Raw genomic sequence first — 6,441 nt, forward strand, 5'->3', positions numbered from 1 at the left:
TTAATGTGGCTACTAACTGGACAATAACAACTGGTATTGTAGCGCTTTCGCAAACACTTTCTGTCAAAATTTCCTTTTCTTGGATACACCCACAACATAATATGTGATCTTTCTTACCTGGTAGTCCGACTTTATGGATTTCGCTAGTAATAACAACAACGCTGCTCATTCGCAGACCCAATCAACCACATAAACTCAGAAATTGTTTCAGAATCATATGAATGATCGATAAACAACATGCGGTGGATGATTTTTTTCAAGAATATGGCTGGGCGCCCAGTGAAATTGCGATCTCTCCTAGATCCAGGCCTGAAATTTTCTCGTCCAGCCGTTTTAAACTGCGTGCAACATTATGTTGATAATTTTCACGTTACATCGATCATATTCAAGTGAAACAACGAGTTTTATCAGGTCATACGCCATTATCCTGTTTTAAACGGCGTTGTCGTTGGTAGGGTTTGGGGAAGATGTTCCAAATGTCTTCCTGTTTTAGGTTTGGATATGTCCTTCTCCTTCCTTACATTCGAATTTTTTCGCTAGATCAGAACTGACTATCTGAAGGTTCCCTTGCCTCATGTTATCTTTTGAAGTTAACACGGAGCAAACGAGTGTTCATACTGTCAGTGGCGTGCTGTTGAAAGTTCCAATGGCAGGAAGATGAAAAACAGCGCTGAAACCTGAACAAGGACGAGCTGTTTATCGTAGGTCGCATGGAGCAACGAAGAGTAGCAAGCGACTGAAAAGAAGCGCAGGGCATTTTCATTTCGAAGAAGGATCATGAGACCGAGGTAAATATGATACGCCTGTATCGTTGACATCAACCAAGAATTATGGAATATGTATTACGCTCACAGAAACCTGCTATATAAAAATCAACATGGATTCCATATATAGAGATCCTGCGATACTCACCTCGCTGTGTTCTTCCGTGAGGCCCAGGACGGTGTATACACCGGTGGCCAGGTTGCTGACGTTTTCCTTGACTTCAGGGAGGCATTCGACACAGCCCCACACTGCCGTCAGTGGAAAAGCAAAATCGAGGCTGTTATGGTGGGAGACCAAAGACTTCCTATTTGAAACTCTGCACGAGCGTCTTCATAGCAGCTGTAGTGTGCTGATGAGCATTCTCATGAAAAGGAACATTGCCTAAAGACAGCGTTCCTCTTCGCTTGTTCTTAACTGTCCCTTACGGTCAATTTTCTCGAATGGCCTTATCCAATCAGTGAACAAGAACATCAGCTACCTGCATCATGAACATCCTGCTTCAAATATCTCGCATGACTGCCACTCCTTGATATCACACGTCACGGCTGTTTTTCATGGGCCGCATGAAATCAGGCTGAATCCCTCAGCATAATGAAATCAAATTACAGCACACACTCCTCACTTGGAGTGTGTGTCTGTTGTTTTAGCCATCAGTACGTGTTCGTTTTGTGCTCAGAACTGGAAAGTGCGACGAGGCGTGATATATCGGGCTACGAGAGACACTGCACAACCCGTCTGAGCAAAGTTGTGTGAAGAATCAAGTGCAGAAAAATCGTCCAAATCAGCCTTAAGTGATTGTGTCGAAGCTTCAGTTAATACTGTTTACATTGATCAAAATTATGTGCATTTAAACGTTGCGCAAGTAACAGAACGCAAGTACAGAATCTGATATCTGTCCCATCACTATGTCCAGATATTACCAATAGATTCTTGCAACCTTTGCTTCTAGATTTACGGCAGCGTAAGGCCTAGAATGTCTGGTTGCTGTTTCGTCCGCACATTGGCCGTGAAACACGCTCTCCCACATTCGTTCACACTTCTCACATTTCTTTTCAATACATCTCGGAACGCACAAATTGTTATTATACTTTTGCCAGTGTGATCAAATATGCCTCAGTTGCGCTTTCAGTGAGGGAGAAAATATCTGCGAAAGTACAAGGAACGAGGCAAACTGGTATCTTGAATCCTGATTTCAAATCCATGAGCAGAAGTACAGGGCTGTTCGTCCCACGCATCTGCTGCTATTCTGTCCTTGAAAAGTGAAACCAACTGACTGCCATATGAGGATTCCACCAAAGGATATGCCGAACTGTACGACGTGGCCGATGCTCGAGGCAGTCGTTTGTTTGCTTTCTCCTGTAGAGCCCATGTGATTTTGGTTCAGGTGGAATGAAAGTAAGAAGATGATTTAGTGTAATGATTATTAAAAAAATTGATCCTGTTGTCACTTATATTGGTGTAATCAGCTGTTTTCAATCACACTAAACTTGTAGCTTATAATTTGTTTGTATGAAATTATATTTGTAGAAATTAAGCCTATCATAAGTCTGCAGGACAAATGTGTGTATTTTGTAACATGGAGACAATTCCACGGAAAATAATCAAAATCGCTATAAAATAACAGATTTGTGTAATATAAATTTAAGTACTAAAAATTGAATGGACTTAATAAAATGAAAGCGGCGAGAATTGCTAGCCTTGTAATAAAGATGCTGGAGAAGTGATTTTTTTAAAGATTTTCTCCTCGTTCAGGGATTCTTTGCTTTTCGTAGAAGAGGGAAAATCTTTCACCCGCAGATGCAGAGTCTGAGTCAAAGCAATTCGCGAACTTCATTGGTGAGTGACTTCCTCTGAGGAAAAGATAAAGACGCTGATTTTCCGGGTCACGGATCGGGGACGTTGGGTCGCCAGTGATAGGACGGGCTTCGCCTTCAGTGAAGCGGCGTGTTTTGAAATACAGTGTCACGTGGAGTAAGCGATGGCTCTGGAAGACAGTCTCAGCCCGCGAGCGCAGCAGGGGTGTCTGGCGACAGGTGGCTGCCTTGCACGAGGCGGCCCTGTGCGTCCTGTACTGATCTCGTTTTCTCTTTAGTTTCAGATGCTATGTTTCCCTCATTGGCGTGTGATATTATGTTGGCGATTTTCACATTACGGAACCGAATAAAACTAATTTTACCAAGACATTCTCATTTCGCCATTACAGGGTGTTTCAAAAAGAATATATTTACTTCGAGTGCATATATTTATTAAACCTTACGAAATACAAATATGACACTCATATCTACAAACGTCTCAAGTTCAGATTAAAGAAGTTCAATATGTCCTCCATCAGTGACACGAACAGTAGCACATCGATACTCAAATTCCTCCCATATCCGGGCAAGCATGTCCTTCGTCACTAGTGTTACACCTGTGCGGATCCGGTTCCTCAACTCTTCCAGGTTCTGTTGGAGTGGTCGTACATACACGTTGTCTTTTACGAAACCCCACAAGAAGAAGTCAGAGGGTGTCAAGTGCAGTCACCGTGGAGCCCAGCTGAGACATGCCAAGTCGCCAGCTCCCTGACGTCCAATCCAACGGTTCGGTAGAGTTTCATTCAGATATTCACGTACTTGGCGACTCCAGCCAGTGGATGCCCGTGTTGTTGAAAAATGAACTTGTCTTCGTTCAGTCTCAGAAAGAACTAGTTTTGTAACATAATGAGATACTGCAGACTGTTAACCGTATTTCCATCACAGAAGAATTGGCCGTAAACAGATGTTCGGCATATCGCACAAAACACATTGACTTAGGGCGTATCTCGTACATCTTCAGTGGCTGCATGCAGGTTCTATGGCCCCAAATGCGATTATTGTGTTTGTTTACCTGACCATTAACATGGAAGGTCACTTAATCACTAAACACGATGCATTGCGTGAGTGTGTTGTCAAAGTCAATAGCATCAAGAATCTCGTTACAAAATGCCACACCTTAGCATTTGTCATCAGGATGCAGAGCTTGTAACGGCTGTAACTCGCACGGCTCCGTAACCAACCGACGTCTGAAAACACGCCAGATTGTTGTTGTAGGCAGTTGTAACTCCCGACTGGCACGACGAGTTGATTTTGGAGGACTACGTTGGAAAGCAGTTTGAATTCGTCCAACATTTACTTAGAGAACACGAGGCCGGCCAGGACTCTTTCCTTTACATACACAGCCTGTATCTAGAAACTATCGATACCATCTGGATCAATTTGTTACCTCAACCTGAAACGTCTTTGTACTGTAATCACGGAACTGCACTTCGCTAACTCTAGAACTCAAAATGGTTTCTGCTGTGGGGTAGCCATTTTGATAATATCACTCTTACCAAAGATAACAGAAGACAACTGAAATCTACCGGCGATAAACTAGGCCATGCATTCGTTTCTCCAATAGCCGAGCCAAGGCGCAGCGATCGATAGTTTGGACTAAATAATGCTTGGTAATACATATATTCTTTTCGAAACATCCTGTACTTTCTAAAACGCTTCGTCAGTGGCGATGTTTATGGATGCTGCTATTCTTGTGTCCGGGCTTAGGGCATATTTGCTTTCTCCCGTTCGAATTTTGAGTAGCAAAGGACTGATAATATGAACAATCGTTTACTCCGTGCTATGTTTCCAAACAGGGTAGCTCTTATTTCAACACACTTTCCTCAAACGTGACGTCATGTTGAGGTCACACGCAATATCGACGAACGCATGATCGGCTATCAGCTTTCGGTAGCCTTCGGTACGGGCCACTGACAAGAGTTAATGTGCAAGCACTGAAGAATTTGAAAACCACATCATTCTTGGATAGATATATTATAATTACTGCAATCATAAAATGTTACGTAATGATTTATCGATGGTTAATGCCTTCATATAAAAGTGCTCTCTCAGATGTGAGTTATTATCGTCAATAATTTCCAGATTAAGTATGACACACGTTTGTTTTATAATTTGTAGTATGTAGTTCTAAGCTAGCAGTGCACTGATAATTTATTACAAACACGTCATCATTATCGTATAATGAAACTGAAGAACGCACCAAAGATGTATACATTCAGGAGAAAATATGATGACCTGAGACAAACTTCACATGATTGTTAGTGAAATAGATAACGGAGGAGTTTCTGGAGTCGAAAATTGTGGGTTCCCATCACATGACATGCAAATATTTTTGTCATGTTATCTTTGGTAGCACATTCTCCGACTCTCTTGCCAATGTAATAGAAGTAACTTGCGCAATAAAAGATGTTATTTACATTTTGTGTGAGGGTGAAATAAATAGAAATATCCGAGTGCCCGCCTATGCAGGAACTTATGAGGAAAGCTTAAATTACTGCGAGTGAAACAAGTAACCATAACATCCATATTCCTCCCTCTCGTAAATATTTGACTCGCTATTTCCGAGTAAGTGCCGTGTTCGAGTGTCAGGTTAGGCTGGAACCTAAGAGCAAACTTTAAACTTCTGCGAGTGAATCGACGTGCAATAACATTCATATCCTCCCTTGTCACAAAATCGATAGCCGATCATGCGGTCGTCCATAATGTGACTGACGTCAAAATGAGGTCACGTTTGCGGGAAATTCATGAAACGAGATTTACCCTTTCAAACATCCACATGAAGCACACACAAATCTTGCCACCGATTATTCCTTTCAAAAAATAAAAGCGAAATGTGTATAGCCTCACAAAGTGCATTTCTTCTTGTTTTTGTCAACCGTTACCTAATGCTCCATTTGGAAATCTGGTACTTAAAATTTATCAAACACCCATATGCGAAAAGCCACACGTCCCTGGAATTTCTTCAGTATTATTAAATGTTACCAACGATGAAACTATGCTCACTGCAAAAACCCACCAGGCCAGTCCCCGTTCTCCTACCGTTTTTCTTCCTCTTCCTCTAATAAAATTCCACTCCTGCATCACAACTAAATTTTCGTCGCCCCATTAACCACTTCAATAATTTATCTCAACATACACTGTCTCACTCTCTCCACCAACTGCTGAGCTAGCAGGCTTATGAACTTGTACTCCTTTGAGGAGTGTTACATTCGTACATACCTTTACCCTGAAGATTCATTTGCTATGCTGCTGGTAGTAGGTTACCCACATTCAAATCCTCTTATTGATTATCAGACATGTTCTTGCATTAGCTCTATTTCATTTAGTGCTGACCTAACTAGAAGTCTTGATCTTCATGCTACCGAATTTCACTTCTATCACTATATCTAACTTGAACGTATCCATCTCTCTTCGTAAAGCATCTAACCTACCTACCAACTTAAGGGCACTAACGCTTCGTACTCCGACCTGTAGAATGCCAGTTTCGTTCTTCTGATTACGTCACACTTTAGAGTAGTCCCAGCCTGGAGATCGGTATGGGCTATTATTTTACGTCCGTAATATTTTGTCTGAGACTGTACCATCACCATTTAACGATGCAGCAGATTTACATCTTTTTGGAAAAATATAGCGGTTGTAGTTTCCTCTCGTTTTGAGACATTCGCAGTAGCAACACAACAAGGCCCTGTTGGCTGATATTACAAATACGAGCAAGACATTCCACCTTGGGAAACCGACGGTCCATATCACCTACAGATTTAATCATTTATGTTTCGTACCATACTGTATACGGACAGCAAGCAATATTTTGTTAAATGCCATT

Source organism: Schistocerca nitens, chromosome 11, assembly GCF_023898315.1.
Source record: "Schistocerca nitens isolate TAMUIC-IGC-003100 chromosome 11, iqSchNite1.1, whole genome shotgun sequence".
Classification (NCBI taxonomy): domain Eukaryota; kingdom Metazoa; phylum Arthropoda; class Insecta; order Orthoptera; family Acrididae; genus Schistocerca; species Schistocerca nitens.